Source organism: Zalophus californianus, chromosome 3, assembly GCF_009762305.2.
Source record: "Zalophus californianus isolate mZalCal1 chromosome 3, mZalCal1.pri.v2, whole genome shotgun sequence".
In the NCBI taxonomy this organism is placed as follows: Eukaryota; Metazoa; Chordata; class Mammalia; order Carnivora; family Otariidae; genus Zalophus; species Zalophus californianus.
In genome coordinates, this window is record NC_045597.1 from 54,911,074 (window position 1) to 54,934,589 (window position 23,516).

The following is a 23,516-nucleotide window of genomic DNA, read 5'->3' on the forward strand; positions in this document are numbered from 1 at the left end:
ATCTATCTGAGACCTGAGCATTGGTAGGTTTTAAAAGTTCCCCAGAAGGGGCGCCTGGGTGGCTCAGTTTGTTAAAAGTTCCCCAGGTGATTTCAATGTGAAGCCAGGGCTAAGAACCACTAAACCAGAGGAAGGCACCAGCAATAGTCAAGGGATTGGAGAATAGGTCTTATAAAGAATTAAAAAAAAAAAAAAAAAAAAACCTGAAATTATTTATGCATTTAAAAACTTTGCAATTGTAACTAGTAAATAAGACTGTATATTCATTATCCCCAAGAAAATTTACAGGAATATTTCTGAGGGCACAGGTAGGGCTGGAAATAATCAGAGCTGGAGTGTGAGGTCTAAGACCAAAGGAGCACTAACCTCAGCTTCTGGGAGAGGCAGCATGTGGGGCTGGAACCTAAGAGCTAGGAGCCTCAATTCCACTCGAGGGACAAAGTGGGGAGAAAGGGGGTGGGGGAGGGAGGCTTGGAGGAATTTCCAGAGGGATTTAGGTATGCTATTCAAAAGGAGTTCCTGATTGAGCATGCTGAAATAGTAGCACATACTATTTAAAAACATGGCCATCTTTGGAACAGTAAAATAAAGGATAAAAATGGATAGAGTAGTTTAAACAGTCCTATTATAGGGAGGTAGAAAAGCAGGCTGTAACGAGTTTTCACACTTGGCGATCAGAGTCACAGGAAGGGATATTTTAGAAATACAGATTCCTGAGCCCAATGTCAAAGGTATGGATTGTAATCTCCAGAGGTAGGAAATGATAAATGAATAGCAACAACAGCAGCTACCATTTATTCAGCATTTACAATGTGCCAGGCAATCTTCTATGCACTTTTTGTATTTCATCTGATTTAGTTCCTGGAAGGACCCTAATAGTTAACTGGGACACAGAGGAATGAAGTAGCTTGCCCATGGTAAAGGTTTGATCCAGGTTTCAAACCTGCAGACCTACACACAGTCTGTGCTCTTAACCACGACATTCTGCAGCCTTTAGAACATCCTCCTCCATCCCCAATAAACCAAGTGATTTTGAGGCTGCTAGTATTTGAGAACCACTACACCATGATCTTTCAAAGTCACTTTTAGCCATATCATTCTTTGAAATCAGGCTCAAAATCAACAGTATCTTTCATTGTTGAACTTTACATCAAGTAGCATTATCTCTTCTATAATGAAGAGTTTGAAATATGCTAAATGTACAGAAATAGTTTTCCTGTAGAGACGAGCTTATGTCTAAGACTTCTGTCTCTGACAAAAATAGAAATTTTATATAACACATTTTTCTTAAACACACTTAGCAATTTGCTATGTCTTATCAATTCTTCCTTGATAATATCTCTGCCTTTTCTCTCTCTATTCCCACTGCCACCACCCTAACCCAGACCCATATAAGACTTCCAGATTATCACCATATCATCTGGTCAATCTGGCCCCAATCTCTACCCAGCCAGATCGAAACAAATTCATCCTGTATACTGCTTCCAGGCTAATTTCTTAAAATTTTCTTAATTTTCTTGCCTGTCACCCATTCAGTTGAATCCTTTAATGATTACACACTACCTGTAGGATAAAATCCCACTCTTTAGCTTGGCATTCCAAGTCTGTAACTAACTGCCCCTTAACCAACTCTTTCTTTCTTAAAAAAATTCAAATACAGGGCGCCTGGGTGGCTTAGTTGGTTAAGCGACTGCCTTCGGCTCAGGTCATGATCCTGGAGTCCCTGGATCAAGTCCCGCATCGGGCTCCCTGCTCGGTGGGGAGTCTGCTTCTCCCTCTGACCCTCCCCCCTCTCATGTGCTCTCTCTCTCTCTCTTTCTCTCATTCTCGCTCTCTCAAATAAATAAATAAAATCTAAAAAAAAAAAAAATTCAACTACAATGCATTTTTAACCCAAAATTCCTTCATCAAAACAAGAATTAAATAGATCTTAAAACTACATTTAGAATGAGAAAATACTTAAATTGTGGGCTAATTCTTTAAGTCATTTTAATGAGATTCTAGCTATCTTAGAGTTAAATGTTCAAACTTGGTACCACCTCAGGTGAGCTGCTTGCTAATACTTAAACATTTTGCAGAGCAATGTAAGAGGACGTTAACACAGCTGAGCTCTTGCACCTGATCTTTCAGCTAATCTCCCAAGTTAACTTAGTTTCAGAGTATACAATTACAGAAAAACTGCCCTAATGCAACAGGGAGGGTTTAGCCTGTTCTTAAGGCATGAATCTTTTATGTAATCCACAAAAACAGCTTGCAAATTTTGAATAAGATTATTTTTACTTAAAAACATATAGTACCTTGCCAGGAAGAAAATGTATACATTCTAAAATTACAAGTTAGGAAAACTTATCCACGTATTTTAGTCATGAAACTTATACCTCTTCATCTACTATAAATTAAAAAAAAAAAAAAAGTCGTTACTACCAAGGAGAGCCGAGAAGAAAGGATCAAGTGTCTATGCTCTAATAGCCATTGCAGATGGAGCTACTTTATCAGTCATTTCCACGGCTTCTCTGGAGCACTTGTTAAGAGGTCTCCAGTTACCCCAGAAGGGCTGAATGAAAGATGAAGGCAAAAACACAGCCCTCCATGAGTTGATGATCACTACAGAGAACAGAAAAGGGGCAGGCAGGTAGATGAACATTTGCCAGAGCCAGAGAAACACAGGGCTGCTATTGGAGACCAAGTACTCTTCCTCTCCCCTTAATCAGTAGAGCTCAACTACTGCTTTCTTAGTGCTTATGTAAGGTCGAATTGATTCGTTCTGATATCTGGTCCATGAATTCTATATATAGTATCTTTTAAAAGATTAAAAAAATATGCAAATAATTAATGAGGGAAAGAAATCCAGAAGAAATCTCTATAGTCCAATTTTTGTAACAGATACACAGAACAACTCTAGACCTGGTAGTATATGGGAGGGGAGAGAAAAGCTGTGGCAAAAAGCAGCATCCAGAAATAAACTGAGAAGTCCAAGAGACTGAAAATTTTACCCAATGCTTATTGTATCACCAATAAAGACACAAACTGCCTTGGAACAGCTCTTCCATGACTAGATCAGAAAAACAGAGTCACCAGTGAAATACACTCATACCTAGACACGTCTTTTGTAATCAATATTATCTCATTCATACAAATTATGCACAATTCAGAGTCTAAAATATTATTATAATAAAGATTTCTTAAAGTTGCTACGCAAGTAGTTAAATCAGTTTCTAATGTTCCTCATAACTACAGAATTCTATTCCTCATTGCCTAGAGGGGCCACTGATGAATTTTCAAGGCCTCATAGTTTATTTTTCCTTCCCTCCAAAAAAACCTGTCACAAAACCCCCTGGGAGAAGGCAATGTCTGCTTTCATTTGCTATTTAATTTTGCACAAAACAATCATGTTCTAGCATGCCAGAGCCTGGCACTTGACATGATTCACTTCACTTTAATAGGAAAGAATGTCGATAAGCAAAAGGCAAGCTGACGTCAGGCACAGTTTTTAAGAGCACAAAAATGGAGTCTCTGCTGGGACCAGTCCTCATTCCCTCCACACCACCTTTACCTATCTATCACTCCATCTTAACACAATGCAGTAACTGGTATTCAAATGGCTCACTGATAAAGGCAACTTAGCCTATTCTTCTGCTTACAAACTCAGGAAAGCATGGAATGTAGTTGAGAAAGTTTTCCATCAGAAAAGTTAAAATTTAAAAGTTCTGGTTTATAAAATGATTAACAGTTAATCACATGGAAAACCGATTTTAGATAACCAAGGGTTTGGGGTACATCAAAGCAAAAAGAATCTGCAAAAATACAATCCTGCCACCTTGTGGTACCTATTCAAAAGGACTTCACTACTTCCTATTTTAAAACAAAATATGTTTAAATATGTTTTAAAACAAAATTAAAAACTTTGATTTTAAAAAATGTGCTTATTTCAAAAAATATCAAAATAATACAGCATTTTAAAATCTTAAATATTGATGTTACTGTTCCCTGAAATTTATAGAAATGTATCAAATTGTTTTTTTTTTTTAAGATTTTATTTATTTATTTGACAGAGAGAGACACAGCGAGAGAGGGAACACAAGCAGGGGGAGTGGGAGAGGGAGAAGCAGGCTTCCCGCCGAGCAGGGAGCCCGATGTGGGGCTCGATCCCAGGACCCTGGGACTATGACCTGAGCCGAAGACAGACGCTTAATGACTGAGCCACCCAGGCGCCCCACAAATTGTCTATGTTTAACTTAAAGAAATTGTTTCTAAGGTCAAAACTAAATTCTCTCTTAAAACAAAGTGTAAAAATGCAATTGTGAGCACTTGGAACACTCAGTAAATTTTTTGTATCAATTATGGATCACTTTTCTTTCTGTAGTTAAATAACCATCATGTTATATAAATGGAACTGCAAAATTTTTACTGCCCACGACATAGCATTGCTTGATCAACTTTAAACTATGAAGTAGGAGTACATGTAAATTTCTCTTGAACCTTTACTACATATATTTTATAATTCTTGAACTGTTCAGACTCAACAAATGTAAATAAAGAATGAAGTTTCTTAACATGTTGACATGAATAAGGTTAGTTTTAAAATAGTAAATAAAAATGTAGGATCACTGGCATTTTCAGAGCACCATCTATAACAATTCCTTTCAGAAAACTAAGTCTCTTTTGACGTATAAAGAATTGGAAGTTTATTCTGTGAAAATTTGAACACAAATTACAAAAAAACCATGGTAACAGTAACATGAGATTGAATCATATGAAATTCTATTTATGTAGGTCAAAAACTGTTGAATCTTGAGACCTTCCTATAAATCTGTGCTTTGTACTTTACCTAATCTATCGTATTTAATAATCCTCCTGTTAACCTTGTGAAGGAGGTACTCATTATTCCCAACTTATCAATAAGGTCATTGAGGCTTAGAGGACAAATAACCTGTACTAAGTAGCAGAGCCTGCCTGCCTGAGTTTCTAACTACCATATCCAAAAGAACAGAGATTTATATATTAAAAGAGAATAGCTACTAAAATGTTTCTGAAAAGATAATCAGATCTTTTGGCCAGATTATTTTTCTGTTAACCATGCCTTTAAGCAGCATTTATATTGTTAAAACTTTCAAGAAAGAGGAAAGGGCAACTACTGCCATTTTTGTGATCTAACATATCATTTGAATTTACTTCTTTGAAAAGTGCTGGTTATCTCTTACCTCACAACCTTCTCTTTTCTCGTATAAAGCAGCATTTTTACCGTGCATGCTGGTATTAATCCCTCAGATACTCATAACCATTAGCATATCTGATGTCTCTCACTTCTCATCCATTCATCCATTTAAAATATACCACTTTTTGCCCTTAGCTAGCAAAAACATAAAAATTCATAATCTTTACCCTCAAAATTTTATATTTTAGTAGGAGAGACGCAAAGAGACAATCTAACTGCTAAGTATTTCAAGACAAGTATGTAGAGAGTATAACAGAATTTGGGAATAAAGGTAGCTAACTTTACTTCGAGGTACCTATTTTTGTCCATTCTTTCCATCTTCAAAATCATTCCCCAGGGAAGCTCCACATTTAGTTGTGCAGCATTGCTAATAATTGTTTACAGTAAAAAGTCTCGTACTACACAGAGTTGAGACTGGCATTAATAAAAGAAGGTACAAAACAAAAAGTTTATCAAGGATGATGAAACTATCAACTGTTAAGCAAATAAATATTTCCACTATCTTTCATCTGTTCTGTCCACAAGTCCAAACAATACACTAAGTGGTTATAGGAGAAACAAGGATACTGGCATTACCTATAACTTCCATAAGTAAACTCAGAAAAAGAGAAAATTAAAGAAAACTCAAGAAACAAAGATTTTAAGTTCATTTGTTTTAAATTCGATTGTTGTAACAAATCACCACCTTTTAAAGCCCTATCACAGCCCTTCCTTTACTCCATTTCCCCTTTTAGCTTTCTTGATAAAATGAACAGCTTTTCTTAATTTTCTCCCTACATGTCCCTAAAATTGGACATAAACTTCTCTAGATAACCTTCCTGACTTGGACCGTGTCTATGATCAGATTTTAAATTGCCAATAAAACATGTTATCAGTTCTATTAAAGAGATTTCTAGTTAAATCTTTAATGAGTATATATTGTTTTATGATGAAAATTATTTCTGCTAATTCATCTGACAAATACTGAGCATACTTTAAATGTGCTAAATATATAATCAAAAAAATAAACTCAGGAGCTGAAAAACTGGGACCTATTCTCACTAGTTATATGCTTCCTTAAGTAACTACCTCTTGAGCTCAATGTCTTTGCTTGTAAAATAAGGATAAAAACATTTGCCTTGCCTCCCTCACAAGTTATTCCAAGGATCCAAATGAGACAATACATGTAATGGCACTTATAGAGTATTAAGTTACTTCTAAAGCCAAACTTCAGGGAGGCAAGTCATCACAAAATAGGTAGGCAAATAAGATGGCTTAATGCTAAAATTGAGGTGAAATGTATCCTACATATCCAATATATTTTTTTTAATATTTTAATTTATTTGACAGAGAGAGACACAGTGAGAGAGGGAACACAAGCAGGGGGAGTGGGAGAGGGAGAAGCAGGCTTCCCACTGAGCAGGGAGCCCGATGCGGGGCTCGATCCCAGGACCCTGGGATCATGACCTGAGCGGAAGGCAGACGTTTAACCGACTGAGCCACCCAGGCGCCCCTATCCAAAATATTTTCAATTAACCAGTCATTTCAGTGGGATTATTTATTTGTGAATCATAAGTTCTATTTGGTTTAACTAAAGTGTGTCTTTTTAAAATCATCACAAGCCACCCCTAAAAAAAATTACATCTTAAAATAACCCCTCATTGTCTACTTGTCAACAACTAAAATCTAAATTTCATTTTTTTAAAAAAAACAATCTTTCCATCTGCATATTGTTTTAAAAATAAATATTATTTGACCATTAGTAATCAGATATTAAATGATTTCTTAGTTCACTTAGTGCTCCATGTGACAACCTCATTAGAAAGTATGCAAACATTTCAGGAACCTATTAATCAAAATAAATTAGAATTAATAAGTTAATTAATTTTTCACAAAAATAACTGGAAAAATTTGCCATCCTACGCAAGAGTTAATTTAGGCAAAAAGCTTATTTCATTTATGAGAAGCAGAAAATTTCCCATTTGCAATTTCAGCTCTAATGAATATCTTTTCTTCAAACTGTTAATATTTGTGAATCTACAGATTTAATTATAAAAGACTTAAAAGTTTATTTGTCCATTATCCTTTTGATTCACTTCCCTTTAAATAAGACGAACTTTAATCTACGTCTTTTCATAGTAAGCTAACCGCAAAATTCCTGTAAGTATTTTCTCTAATTTTACGCCAGTTAACAGCTCATTTTGAAATTTAAATGGTTTTAAAAATGTAATTTTAAGTTAGTTCTTAATTTGAAAAATTAATACCAATTCCTCTTAAGTATTTTACATTGACATAAACTATAGGAGTGAATGGTACTTTTGTCCAAATTCAAATCCGTTTAAGTTATAGAAAGTGGATAAAAACACCACACACAAACAGTATGTGGATATATACACATATAGATATGTGTATACATACATATATATACCTATATACATACTAAACATTAAGCTAGAATTTGCCAGCTCTAAAAAGCATTCACAAAAATTTCGAACATTTCACAAGAACCACGCAACTGCTGCTTCACATATAAATTTTGAAAACATCCTGAAGTACAGCTCACATCATTCTCAAGCATGAAAAAATGAAGGTTAATATTTGGGGCAAGAAAAGCTCCATATACAATTCTGAAACATTTACAATGTTAGGTCAACTCACAAGGGCTTCACCTGAGGGATGAAACAGGTTACAGAGCTGCTACACAGCTAAATTTTTAAAAATCACCAACTAAAACAGGACTCCATACAACTCATCTCAGTCAACACCCGAAGGGGGGGGGATTCCTCCCTTCACAAACCCCACAAAATCTTCCAAGCGGTTTTAAAAACAGCTTTTATAAGGTCCCAACTAGGAAGGAAAAACAAAAATGACGGAACCGAACCTAATTTCAGCCTCCGGGACCGGGGGACTGAGGCGCCAACTGTCTTTCAAGGGAATAAACACCGTTTAGGGGGCCGGCAGGGCCACTCCTTCCGTGAGGACTCGAACTACAGGGCAGTCCTCACAGCGGGTCTGTCACTAGGCTACAGAAGAGGTTTCCAGATACGCACAGCACCGTCGCTCCCCCGGCGCCTCTCTTCGCCCTCGGGCCAACTGACACTCCTGTGGACCCAGCGCGGCAGGAAGGAGTCCCAAGGTTCCAGGGCCCCTCAAGGCAGTTTCTACTTAAAGGGGCAGTGACCCAATTTATTTATGGTCGACTCACTGCCTTCTGAAAGGACAAAAATACTATCTATAGAGTGATTCACTAGATTTCTAGGACTTAAAAGGGCGTAGGAGGTTTTTTTCTTCAGGTTTTCCTAGCATGTAACAAATCGATAGCATATAGCCTCTTATTGATCATTTCACCTTGATCCAAAAGTCAGAAGTATCTACAGGGGATTTTTCAACTTTTGAAAGATGTTTGTATGTGGGAGGGGGAGAAAAAAACAACAATGAGGATTCGGGAATGGAAGGAAGAAGACTTGAGGAAAAGAAAGGATAAAGGAAGGGATGAAGATAGGAAAGGTGGGGAGAGGATGGGGAAGTGAGGAAGGCTGGAAAACCTCAAACAGAAAAGCAAAGCAAAACCGAAGCAAGCAGGTATCAAGGTCTCCGAGAGAAGTGGAGAAACTAGCCGCCAAACAGCTTTTCTATCCCCAAAAGGCCTCATAGTACTTCCTGCAATTTGTGTCAAGGATACTCTCCTCTGGTCCTACAATTTACTGGAGTAGAGGTGGGAAACACACAGTTCTCCATTTGTTTTTCTCCTAAACAGTCTGCAATGCTACCGCAGAAGGTAGAAAAAGGCTGATAAAATCAACCAAAGTAAAAGGAACTAACATCGGTAAAAGCAAAATGATAAAAATTATGAAACAAAAAATGTATATAAGTAAATGCACAAGTTGGACCTTTTTAAAACTAGATTAAACTTCAGAAAATAAAGGAAAATGTGTGATAGAAAAATATAATACAAGAGTCAACATCACAGAAAGACATCTTTTCTGAGATTAAAAATGAGCAATAACAAATATATGCATATCAAAACTTCAGGATACAAACAAAGTAACACTTAGGGAAAATGAACAGTCTTGAGCAATCGAATAAAGACTAAAGAATAGCGGGATAAGGCTTTATCAAGAAAATTGGGGGGCTCCCCAGGGAAGGAAGCCAAAATACAGGAAAAGAGGTAACAAAAATAACAGCAAACACTATTAAAATAGAAAATAAACATGTGTTAGGTCAACAAGGCCAAATATTGGCTCTGGGAAAAAGACTATAAAAATAAACCACTAAACATTCAGTATGATTAATTATGAAAAAAGAGAAGGCAGAAAGAAGCAATTATCAGGAATGAAAAAGGAATATAACCATAATTAAAGAGATACAGATTAAATGGACAAATTGTTAGAAAAATACAATTTACTAAAACAGACTGATAAAACCTAGGAAATCTGAATAGTCCTATATTTCCATTAATACAATTAAATCAATGGTGAAAAGTCTTTTCACAGATAAAACTCCCAGACTCAGCTTCACCAGTGAACCCTAGGAATGGTTCAGTGGCCCAGCCCGGCTGGCCTCCACAAGGGCTCAGGGAAGGATCAACAACACAAACCACCGAAAGTGGAGCTGCCCAGTGAACATGTAGAACCTCAGTGGGTGGCCAGATGAGAAGTAAATTAAAACTAATACCATGTGGCTGACACCAGGTAGCTGCAGGAACCCACGTGAGAATACTCTTCTGGACTCCCAAAAAATACTTAGACGAGGGACTGAAGCCATACACCAGCAGGTGGAGGCAACTGCCACACCTGTCTTATGCAGTCATTAAAACTAATATTCTAGGTGCCTGGGTGGCTCAGTCAGTTAAGCATCTGCCTTCAGCTCAGGTCATGATCTCAGGGTCCTGGGATCAAGCCCCGTGTCGGAATCCCTGCTCAGTGAGGAGTCTGTTTCTCCCTCTCCCTCTGCCCCTCCTCCCCGCTTGTGCTCTCTCTCTCTCACTTGTTCTCTCTCTCAAGTAAATAAATAAAATCTTAAAAAAAAAACATACACACTAATATTCTAATAAAAAATATTTAAGTCATAGGGATATGGAGTTTCTAAAATTAATTGAAATGTGATTGTTGACAGAATATATATATTAGGTATTTTTTTTAAGATTTTATTTATTTATTTGAGAGAAAGAATGAGAGAGAGAGAGAGCACATGAGAAGGAGGAGGGTCAGAGAGAGAAGCAGACTCCCCACTGAGCAGGGAGCCCGATGCGGGACTCGATCCCAGGACTCCAGGATCATGACCTGAGCCAAAGGCAGTCGCTTAACCCACTGAGCCACCCAGGCGCCCTGTATATTAAGTATTTTTGCTCAAAGTCCATTCAACTTTGTACTTTAACAGTTATGTAACTATAGATATAGAACTCATGTAATTTATTTCCAAGAATATAAGAACAGAAAAAAATACATTAGAATTATAAAAGAGTAGTTAATTCTAAATCAGTCAAAAAATAGAAATTATTCATAATTTGCTGTACACTTATAATAATAAAATGGTTCTCCTCCTTTTATCATCTAATAAATCATGCCAATATACAAAAACAGGAATAATGTACTCTATTTTATAGAAAGTGGTAAAGAATATTCATAAACTGTATGATCTGACCCTTGGATTACGAAAAATAAATGTCTTACACTTGAAGTTAATCTTTATTTTTAAAATCAGAGTTAATTATGAGTCAAATGTTATGATTTTATGATTTATCTATATGTAGTAATTAGAATTTATATTTAAATTAAATAATATATTTAACAGGAAAATACAACCACTGCAAAAAAATAAGAATTCATTATTTTTTTTTAAATGCAAAGCCTTCTAAAGACCAGTGCTTAGTAGAACTGAATTATCCATGTGATTACAGGTAAGACAGCCTGACTCCCTTATTACACTGGATGTATGGCAACAGGGAACATGTGTGCTTTTTTCACTGTTGTATCCCTAGGGCCTAACACCCTGCCTGGAAGTCAGATGTGTTTAAAAAAGAGAGAAAAGAGTAAGCCATGGAGAATATAGCAAGTATTTTATTCTTATTTTAAAATAAAGTCCTTATGTAAAAGGTAAAATAATTTTACTAGATCCCTTGTGAAAGCTAGGACAAAACTTAAAATGTGAACTACTGTCCAGGGGCAGAAAGGATTAGGAGATATTTCTTGAGGTTGAGTTTCCATACCAAACATTCTACTTTTAAGGAGTTTTTGTATTTGCTGTTGTTGTTGTTTGTTTTACATAGATTGTATGTTTGCTCAGGGAAGCTTTAGTGTGTTAACAAGTGATGGAGATTAGAAGGGGCTAAAGCCCGTGCCCTCATTCCCTTGCACTAACAGTAGTCAAACTCAGGACTCCGAAGCCATCGAGAAGACTCAGATGGAGGCGCCCAACCCTCAGCATATGGGTGAGGTGCCTGGAATGTGAAGAGAACCTATAGAGTAAAACGAAGGTATGGCAAATGATAGACTCTAGAGGAACACCAACATTTAGGAGGACTGGGAAGAAAACAACAAACCCTAACTGAGACCAAAAAGGAGAAGGTCCAGAGAGAGAACTAGGGAGTGAATGGTGCGCCTTTCACTGGAGTCAAGGGAAGAGAATGGACGAAGTAACGGGCACTGTGCCCAAGACAGAGGTCAAAGGAGATCAGCTCTGAAAAGTGATTCAGACTTGAGACCGTTAGCAGTTTCAGAAGCGTGAGTGGCAGCATGGTAAGGCCACACCACAGCAGCACAGGTGAATGGGGAGTGAGGAAGGCAGAGGACGTCGGTGGGGCTGGAGGCTTATGCAAGAGTCAAAAATTAAACATAACTAGAGAGGATATATCTTGACGAAGCAAAGTCCCAGAGGACACAGGAGGGAATTAGCTATTTATAATTATGCACAGAAATTTATATTAGTATGTGATAAGAACCACTAGTTTTAGTTAGCATAACTGATGCAGAGGCTTTCCTGGGTTCATTCATGTATTTGCTAGCGTCTCCCATGCTCATGAACGAGATTCAGCGTTGATCATTTCCCACCACATACCCCTCATCCTCACTTTGCAGGCTGAATACACTCAGCCTGGTTCCATCAAGCTGGTAGATGACATGTAATCAATAAATATTTCTAATAATCCACAAGTGGATTCTATCTTCTGTATGTCCTCCTAGAATGACAAGGAACGTCCTACAACCACCATAATAATAATAATAATGACAACAAGAGCAGCAACAATAAAGTTGGTAGGGGATTGGTAAGCTAGACCCAGTATAGAAAGTATTCCTCCTCTGAACTCCTAAAAAACATTTTTTGTATAATTTATTTTAAAAATTGCATGCAAAGATTATTGCATTATTCAAATTAATTTTAAAAACCCTTCATATATTTATATCCCATCTCAATTATACTTGAGGTCGTCACAATTTCTTTGTAGCCTTCTCAAACTCCAACCAGTCTTCCAAATACAAAAGGTGCTTAATATTTTACTTTAGTATGGGTAACAAAACTATAGAAATATGTACATGTCTCTAAACTTGTACTAAGTTGTTACTGAAAGAGAATTAACAGTTATGTTCTGTGAGTCTACTAAATGTCAAGAACGATGGCTTTATACATATATCCTATCATTTAATCTTCAAAACAACCCAGTTTTCAAATGAAGAAACAAAGCTTTGGGTTAAAAAATTGCTGCACATTACACAGCTAGTAACTGACAGATCCAGGACCCAAAAAGCCTGTTCTTTTCAATGATGGGCAGAAACAGTAAACACTTTCAACGTTTATATTCTTGAGCTACGTATTTTATTCATAAGTTCTAGGTTTCAAAAAAGGGATTAGTTACTAAGATAAAAATATATTTATTGAAACACTATCACTTGGATTATATAAGCAATAATAAAAGTATCGTAAGGACAATAATGATAGCAACTAACATTTATTAAGTGCCAGAAGCTATGTTAAGTGCTTTACTATTCTGTTTATGTTTCACATAATCCTAAGAGGTAGGTATTACTATTATGATTCCCGCCTACAGATGAGAAAATAGGCTCAGAGAAGTTAGGGTTAATGGTCTCAGGACCACAAATGGAACAAGTGATAAAGCCAACATTTAAATGCAGGGAGTCTAAATTTGAAGCTTAGATAGTACATTATATAAACCTATTTTTGCAATATCCTTTCCATTAACAAATTTAATTCCCAAGAAAGCGATCATATTATTTAGGAAAAGACTTTCCTCTAAATTACCAACACACTTAATGCTGTGCCATGCAGATTTGGACTTCCAATTAATTAAGTAACAAGCAACATATTGAGAAATAGTTTTCCATAGTCTTTCAACTACAAATGGAACGTTCAATTTAAATCCTTATTTTAATCCACCCGTCTTTTTATAACAGTAAATCAATCAGCAAATTTTAAAACAAAGGTGCCACATGGAAAGCTAGCATAAATAGCTAGCTTTATTTTTATAATCCCGAACTGTCAATATTGTAGGAAATTTGCCACTGATGCTTTGACAAGAATTATGAGGCAAAATCTCCAAAAACCGGCCAACCCTGAACATACATAGGGCATCATCTGAATATCCCCAAACATGCAGATCCTACAAAGTGGTCAACAAAGTGAGAATATCCCGAGAAATATGCAGGACTTAGAATATGGCACTGGGAAAAATCCAAACGTACACCAAGAAGTGATTATTCTTACTCAACAGTAGATGGCGCTAACACATCATAGCCTATTTAAAAATAGCCGTCCATACTCTTCTAGAACATTTACCTACACAACCCTGGCTATCTTAAATTAAGTAAAATTTTATTTATTTAAGAGTCTGTATAATTTGACCTCTAATTTTTAAAAAAATCTAAACACAGGCATCTTATACACAAATCTGGGCCATTTTTTTTAACGTATTATTTAAATACAAAATAAAAAGTCATTGTTAACAAATGCAAGACATACTGTCAGGACATCTGAAAAATTGAGAAAAGAATATGAATAGGTGAAAGAAACTGAAAAGAAATAATATCTGAATGTTTTGAGGTTTAGGTAGCTGTGAGCTTGAAATTATTTCTACAGTCAACTATAGGAATGTTCAAATATCCCTCTAAAATTTCTAGTATGTACAATAATGGAATTCCCACTTCTTTCTATAAAATCCTTTAAGAGTATGGAGTATATTAATTTCCTATGGACAAGCCAGGGAATACAGTCCTTCTCCCCTTCCCAAAGTAGTCCACATTTTATACATTATAAATAACAGTGATTCCAACCCAGAGGTAAGTAATATCTCTGAATGTGGGGCTTAAAAGTATGTGTTAAGTTTTTTTAATTAGTCTGGAAGAGGAAAAATACGAAGTTATTTATTATGACTTGTCATGTTAGTCTAGAACAGGAGTTGGGGTACAGGAAGGCTGGGAGTGATAAGGTTTATTAAGAGTACAAGTTCACCCATGATCAACATATTTAATGACTGTGGCATAAGACAGCTATCTCAAATCCTACAAGTAAATCTAATTATAGGTCTTTAAAGCTACACAGAAGAAATAGTACAGCAATATTGTTAGTTGGAAGGGGGGCTCTTTCGCACATCTAACATTAAGCTACACAGCTGGTTATCCAGTCCACCTGCTGATCTGCATAACGAGGATTGATTACTATAGGACATCTTAACTTAAATGACACTAGAATTGTAGAATATACATGAGCATTTGTGTTTTAACCTCTAGTTCTAATACAAGCTGCTGTTAACACCTTGAGAAGTCACTTAACGTTCAAATTCAATTTCTTCTTTTATAAAATAGAAGGTGTATTTATAGTAAGAACTAAAAGAAGAAAAATATTTAGGGTATCTAGTATGAGTGATACATAAAGATATTCATTGAATCTTTGACTCCATCCCCTTCCTTTTGCCATATTATAAAAATCGTAAGAAACAGGCAGAAATAACAGTATAAATCCAGTTAAGCAGACGTAAACCAATGCAACATTTAAAAACTAAGATTTTAAAGACAAATGCAGACAGACTGCCCTCTTACCACCAAGTCTAATAAAGTATGAGTTTTTGAAAACAGGTGCTTAGTATAAGCAAACAAAACTCAAGGCCATAAACAGTAATAGGCACTATAAATAGTGACTTTATCTACAAACCCAAAGGCAGTTACTACACATAAGTGTATGGGAAGTTCTTCTAATCATATTTCCACTTTTAAATATATAGCAATTCTACCAGTAACCTAATACAAATTTTGTACAATGTTAAGAGGCTTCTTAGTAACATTATTTTCATTAACCCTGCACATAATAAATATTAGAATCCTGATATATTTACTAGAAAGACATTTCAAAAATGTTCTGCTTTTGCAGAAAAAAAAATGATGACCAGGATAACTTTCAACCCAGAATTGGGTACCCAGACCTTTCAAGAACTAGAGTGAAATAAAGACATGTTCAGAAAAGCAGAAAATAAGTTAACCACCATTTAACATTCACTAAAGGAACTTCCAAAAAATATTCTTTAGGAAGAAGAAAAATGTTCCATTCAGAAGGTCTGAGTTACAAGAAAGAGGAGTAAATAAAGAAGCAGATAAACATGTTATTAAAGGTAAACATTGTCTATAGAAAAAAATATCAAATTTGTGAATTATTTAAAAATGAAGTTAAAATTATGGACAACGATATGTAAATTGTGGGGAGTGGGGAAGGTGGTAATTAGTGTTAAAATGTTGTAAGGATTTTGCACTTTTTCTAGAAATGGTGGGTTTTAAGATATTGATTAACCTTAAATTTTGTTAAGTTGATTAAAGGAACATAAGAAGAATATATAGGTCCCAAACAAGAAAGGGGGAAAAAATAGGAATGTCCCTCCCCTGACCAAATCCTGCTATATAGTATTTACAAGAGACACCCTAAAATAAAAGGACATGAAAATGCTAAAAGACAGAAGATGGAAAAAAAAGATATCATTAGCAATACCAACAAAAGACAGGTAGAATCACCTTGTTAAAATAAGACAAAAGAGAACTAGATAAAAGGCATCACTAGGGTCAAAGAGAGTTATGACCTAATAGCTTCAATGCACCAGCAATTCCAAACTTGTATGCACTTAATACATATAAATAAATAAAGCAAAATTTTTTGGAACTGTAAGAGAAAAAGTGTCAATCACCTTTCTCTAATATTGTTGGGTCCAGCAGATAAAATTAGTTAGATATTATAGATCTAAACAAAGAAATTTAAAAAGCTTAGTGGACACGTAGAGAATACTCAACTTCAAAATTAAAGAATAGACATGCTCTACAAGCATACATGAAACAACTGAAGTGTTCATGCATAAAGAAAGAGGTAAATAAATTTCCAAGAATCAGTATCATACAACCAAGTTAGCAGATCACTTTGCAATTCATTAATATAGAATTCACTAACAAAATGATAAAATGTAAAAACACCTATATTTGATGACTTCAAAACACACATTCAAATAATTTGTGGGTCAAAAACAAAATCATAATGGAAACTTAAAACACTTAAAATAAAAAGAAAATGCAGACTTGTAAGACATGCTGCCAAAGTAATAATGTGGAAGGAATTTTATAGCCTTAAACGCTTATATTACAGAAGAAAATTTGAAAATTGGTGAGCTAAAATTTCAACTTAATATGACAGAATAGGAACTAGAATGAACTTACGAATGCAGAGAGAAGGAGAAAATAAATATAAAAGCAAAAGTTAATGAAATTTAAAACAAGAAACCACCTCAAAGCCAAATTTGGCTCTTTGAAAAGACTAATAAAATAGGTAGAACTCTGAAAAGATTAATGAAGACAATGGGATGCAATATGAAAAATATCAAGAAAGAGGGATATAATCATAAATACAGAAAAAATTAAAATATAACAGAATACTATGACTTTAAGGCAACACTCAGAAAGAGCAGATCTAGGGTTTACATGTAAAGTTCTACCTAACCGCCAAGTAACAGAATATAACACTCTCATAAAAATGCTTATATTTTATATATATATATATGTATATATATATATATATATAGTTTGAAAGACAAATTCTCTCATTCTCTTTTATGAACAGTATAAGAATCCATAAAAGCAAACAAACAAAAATAAAATAAATCTAGTAATAAATAAAAATGCACCAACTTAAGGTTATTCTAGCAATACAAGAGTGGTTTACCATTAGAAAATCTTTAAATTTTAGTTATCATCTCAACAGATTAAAGGGAAAAAAATCACCTCAACAAATATAGAAAATTTTTAACAAAATTCAATATAAATTACTTACTAATAATGAAACTTAGTAAGCTAAAAATATAAAGAAATTTCTCTTCCCACATAAAAGATACCTGCCAAAACCAACAGAACACAGCCTTCTTAGTGGTGAAATGTCAGAAGCATGTTTCAAAATTAGGAACAAGATAAATATGCCCAGTATTAGCACTCTACTGGAAAGTCTAGTCCTACATTGTCCAATAGAGTGGCCACTAACCACAAGTGGCCATGAACACTTGAAATATGACTAGTACAAACTGAGATGTACTACAAATGTGAAATGCATACCAGATTGAGAAGATTTAGTTCCAAAAAAAGGTAAAATATCTCATTAATAATTTTTATACCGATAAACATGCTGAAATAACATTATTGGGTTAAATAAAATATATTAAAATTAGTTGTACCTGTGTCTTTATATTTTTTAATATGAATCTAGAAAATTTAAAATTACATGTTACTCACATGTTTTTACTGACAAAAAAGTAGAAAAAAAAACAAATATTGACTGGAAAGGAAGAAACAAATCTATCATTAACCTCAGATGATTGTCTACACAGAAAAACAATATACAGAGAATTTTGAAGATTTTATTTATTTATTTAAAGAGAGTGCACACAAGCAGGGGGGAGGGGCAAAAGGAGAGGGAGAGCAGATTCCCAGAGCTTAGCACCCAGAGCCACCACAGGGTTTGATTTCACGACCCCAAGATCATGACCTGAGCTGAAACCAAGAGTTGGATGCTAAACCAACTGAGTCACAATGTACAGATAATTTTAGAATCAATAACAAGTTTTAGCAAGGTGGCTAATAATTCTATAAATATCAACATGTAGAGAATGAATTTTCTTTCTTTCTTTCTTTTTTTAATTTTATTTAGGGTGCCTGGGTGACTCAGGTCATGATCCCAGGGTCCTGGGATCGAGTCCCACATCGGGCTCCCTGCTCAGCAGAGAGCCTGCTTCTTCCTTTGTTGCCACTCCCTCTGCTTGTGCTCTCTCTCTGTCAAATAAATAAATAAAATCTTTTAAAAAAATAAAATTAAATTAAAAAAATAAAGATTTTATTTATTTATTTGAGAGAGAGAGGAGAGAGAGAAAGAGAGAGCACAAGTGGGGGGCAAAGGCAGAGGGAGAGGGAGAGGGAGAAGCAGACTCTCCGCTGAGCAGGAAGCTCAATCCCAGGACCCTGAGATCATGACCTGAGCTGAAGGCAGATGCTTAACCAACTGAGCCACCCCAAGTATCCCGAAAATGTAATTTTCAAAAAGATACTATTTACAAAAGCAACAGAAATATAAAGCACCTATATGTTAATTAATTGAATTTAAATTAAAAAAAAAGAAATATAAAGCACCTCAAATTTAACAAAAGATAAGTAGAATTTTATTGAAATACAGGAGAGCCCCAAATAGATGGAGATTCAATATCATAAATCCCCAAACTGAGCCTCAGATTTAGTGGTACTCCATCAAACTCCCACAATGGTTTCATGAGGAACCATAATATTCATATGGAAGAACAAAGACCCCATAATTCTCATGGCATCTTAAAAAATAAAAAGGTGGAATGACTTACCCTCCCAGATATCAAAACTTTTAACAAAGCAATAGTATATTAAAAGACTAGACCAATGAAACAAAGAGCCGGTTTTCTGGAAGGACAAACAAAATAGACGAATCTTAGCTAGATTCCCCAAGGAAAAAAGAGAGAGAACTCAAAATCAGAAATGAAAGAGGAGACATTAAAACTGATAACACAGAAATACAAAGGATCATAAAAGACTACTATGAACCATTATATGTCAATGAATTAGACAACCTAGAAGAAACGGATAAATTCCTAGAAACATACTACCTACCAAGACTGAATCATGAAAAGGTAGAAAATCAACATATCAATTACTAGAAAGGAGACTGAATCAATAATCCAAAACCTCCCAACAAACAGAAGTCCAGGACTACATGGCTTCACTGGTGAATTCTACCAAACATTTAAAAAATTAGTATTGAACTTTTTCAAACTCTTCCAAAAACACAAGAGGCAAGAGCACTTCCAAACTCATTTTATGAGGCCAGCATTACCCTGATACCAAAACCAGACAAGGACACTACAAGAAAAGAAAATTACTGGGATGTCCGGGTGGCTCTGTCGGTTAAGCATCTGCCTTCGGCTCGGGTCATGATCCCAGGGACCTAGGATCAAGTCCCGCATTGGGCTCCTTGCTCAGCGGGAAGCCTGCTTCTCCCTCTCCCTGTCACTCCCCCTACTTGTGCTTGTTCTCTCTCTCTCTATCTCTCTGACAAATAAGTAAAATCTTTATTTAAAAAAAAAGGAAAGAAAATTACTGGCCAATATCCCTGATGAACATAGATCCAAAAATTCTCAATGAAATATTAGCAAACCAAATTCAACAATACATTAAAAGGATCACACACTATGATCAAGTGGGATTTATTCCAGGGATGCCAGGATGGTTGAATATCCACAAATCAATCAACGTAATACACCACATTAACAAAATGAAGCATAAAACCCATGATATCCACAGATGCAGGAAAAGCATTTGACAAAATTCAACACCCATTTATGATAAAAATTCTCAACAAAGTGCATAGAGAAGGAACATATCTCAGCATATTAAAGGCCCACAGTTAACATCATACTCAAAAATGAAGAACTGAGAGCTTTTCCTCTAAGATCAGGAACAAGACAAGGATGCCCACTCTAGCCAATTTTATTCAATATAATATTGGAAGTCCTAGCCAGAACAATTAGGCAAGAAAAAGAAATCCAAATAAGAAAGGAAGAAGTAAAATTATCACTATTTCAGATGACATGATATTTTATGCAGAAAATCCTAAACAGGACATCAAAAAACTGTTAGAACTAATCAACAAATTCAGTGAAGTTGGAGAATATAAAATCAACATATGAAAATCTGTTAAATTTCTGTACAAAATAACAAACTATCAAAAAGAGAAAATTAAGAAAACAATCCCATTACATGTACATCAAAAACAATAAAATACCTAGGAATAAATTTAACCAGGAAGGGCAAAGATCTGTACACTTAAAACTATAAGACACTGATGAAAGAAATTGAAGACAACACAAATAAATGGAAAGAAAATCAGTGCCCATGGATTGGAAAAATTATTATCATTAAAATGTCCATACTACCCAACAATCTATAGATTCAATGCAATACCTATCAAAATTACAATGACATTTTTTCACAGAAATAGAACAAAAATCCTAAAATTTGTATGGAACCATGAGAGACCCAGAATAGCCAAAGCAATCTTGAGAAGAACAAAAAAGCTGGGGGGAAAAAAAAAAAAAATATATATATATATATATATATGCATATATATATATGGAATATTAAAAAAAGAATATGTGTGTGTGTGTGTGTGTATATATATATATATATATATATATATATATATGCTTCCTGATTCCAATCTGTATTACAAAACTATAGTGATCAAAACGGTATGGTATTGGCATAAAAAGAGACATATAGATTGATGGAACAGAACAGAGAGCCCAAATGGGTGAAGGGGAATGGGAGATACAGGATTCCAGTTATAGAATGAATAAATCATGGGAATAAAAGGCACAGTGTAAGGAATACAGTCAATGATATTGTAATGTAAACTGATACAGCCAATATGGAAAACCGTATGGAGGTTCCTTAAAAAATTAAAACTAGAACTACCATAGATCCATCAATTTCATTGCTGGGTATTTATCTGAAGAAAATGAAAACATCAACTTGAAAAGATATCTGCACACCCATGTTCATTACAGCATTATTCATGACAGTCAAGACATGGAAGGAACCTATCTATGCATCCATTGGTGGATAAATGGATAAAGAAAATGTGATTTGTTTTCATACATACATGCGCACGCACACACACACACATTCAGCCATTAAAAAAGAAGGAAATTCTGCCATTTGCAGCAACATGAATGGACCTTGAAGTCATTATGCTAAGTGAAATAAGTCAGACAGACAAAAACAAATACCACATGATCTCACTTAATGTGTAATCTAAACAACAAAATGAAATAAAAACAACCAAACTGATAGATTAAAAAAAAAAAATTAGTGGTGACGAGAGGCTGGGGCAGGGGGAGGAGGAAGCATTAGACAGGTAAAGGAGGTCAAAAAGTATAAACTTCCAGTTATAAAATAAATAAGTCCTGGGGACATAATGTACAGCATGATAACTGTAGTTAATAATACTGTATATTTGAAAATTTTCTAAGAGAGTAAATTGTAGAAGTTCTCATCACAAGAAAAAAAATTGTAACTATATGTGGTGATGGGTGTTAACTAGACTTATTGTAGTGATTATTTTGCACTATGTACATATATCATATCATTATGTTATATACCTGAAATTAAGATAATATTATATGCCAATTATATCTTAACAAAAAAAAATTTTTAGCATTACAAAGAAGAAACAGGATGATGGTCTTTTCAAATATTAATGCTGAGCCATTAGCTGCCCCTTTACGGAAAAAAAATTATTCTTGATCCCTATTTCATACCATAGAAAAAGATCAAATCAGATGGATTGTAGCTCTGTGAAAGATAAAACAATTTCTAGAAAATAACAGGAATATCTTGGGAACGGGCAAAGATTTCTTAAACAAGACACAAAAGCATTAACTATAAAAGAAAAGATGAATAAATTAAACTATATCAAAATTGGAATTTATGTTCATTAAAAGAGATGAATAAAAGAATGGAAAGATAAGTCACACTGTGAGAGGGGATATTTGTAACATATCAAAGAGCTCATTTCAGGAACATTTAAAGAACTCGTAAAACCAGTAAGAAAAAGTCAACCCAACAGAAAAGTGGGCAAGAAACATGAACAAGCATTTTGTAAAATAATACATCCAAATAACCTATCTATGTCCAATCTCAATAGTAATAAGGGAAATGCAATATAAAACCACAATGAGGTACACTACATATCCACCAAGATGGCTAAAATTAGAAAGACTGACCAGTGGGTTTAAATCTAAGTGATGGGTGGGGTGCCTGGGTGGCTCAGTCAGTTAAACATCTGGCTCTTGATTTCCACTCAGGTCATGATCTAAGGGCTGGGTGTGGAGGCTGCTTAAGATTCTCTCTCCCTCTCCCACTGCCCTTCTCCCCCTTCTCCCTCTCTTAAAAAAAAAAAAAAAAAATCTAAGTGATGGGTAGGATGTGGAGCAACTGGAACACTCATACATAGCTGGTAGGTTCGTGAAAATAGGTGCAACCACTTTGGAAACCTGGGAATATCTACTAAAGACGAACATACACAAACCAACCAGCAGTCTTTTTTTTTTTTTTAAAGCAGTCATTTTTAGGAATATACTCAACAGAAATGCAAACATATGTGCATCAAAAGACATAAACAAGAATAGTCAGAGCTGGGGCACCTGGGTGGCTCAGTCAGTTAAGCGGCTGCCTTGGGCTCAGGTCATGATCCCGGGGTCCTGGGACTGAGTCCCACATCGGGCTCCTTGCTCAGTGGGAAGCCTGCTTCTCCCTCTGCCTCTGCCTCTGCCTCTGCCTGTCTGCCTCTCCCCCTGCTTATGCTTTCTCTCTATCTCTGTCTCTGTGTCAAATAAAAATAAGTAAAATCTTTAAAAAAAAGTAGTCACAGCTGCATTATTCATGAGTCTCCAAAATGGAAATAACCCAAATGTCTATCAATAGAAAAACAGAATGTTCTACAACGAAATACTATATAGCTATGAAACTGAACAAACTCCTATTAAACTCAACATGAATAAATCTCAAAAATACTTAGCAAGAAAAAAGAACATATAATACATAATTTCATTTACATAAAGTTCAGAATGAACAAAACTAACTGATACTGTTAAAAGTCTGTAGAATAGGTACCTTCAGGGAAAGGAACAAGAGCAGTAGTTAGGAGTTAGTTTGAGGGGATTCTAGAATGCTAGGAATGGTGTGTTTTTTTAAAATCTGGATGAAATGGCCAACAT

General features: G+C 35.1%; 1 protein-coding gene across 4 annotated transcripts in view; it reads right to left on the bottom strand.

The window, feature by feature from the left end:
* Window positions 1-23,516, bottom strand: part of TSC22D1 (TSC22 domain family member 1) — a 126,999-nt gene that overhangs the window by 30,651 nt on the left and 72,832 nt on the right. The window contains exon 1 of one of the 4 annotated variants that reach the window (XM_027591329.2): window positions 8,076-8,276. The exons of the other annotated variants lie outside the window; for them this stretch is intronic. The gene's annotated coding sequence lies outside the window, so the exon portion shown is untranslated. Of the gene's footprint in view, window positions 1-8,075; window positions 8,277-23,516 lie in introns of those variants that run through there. 4 annotated transcript variants of the gene reach the window in all.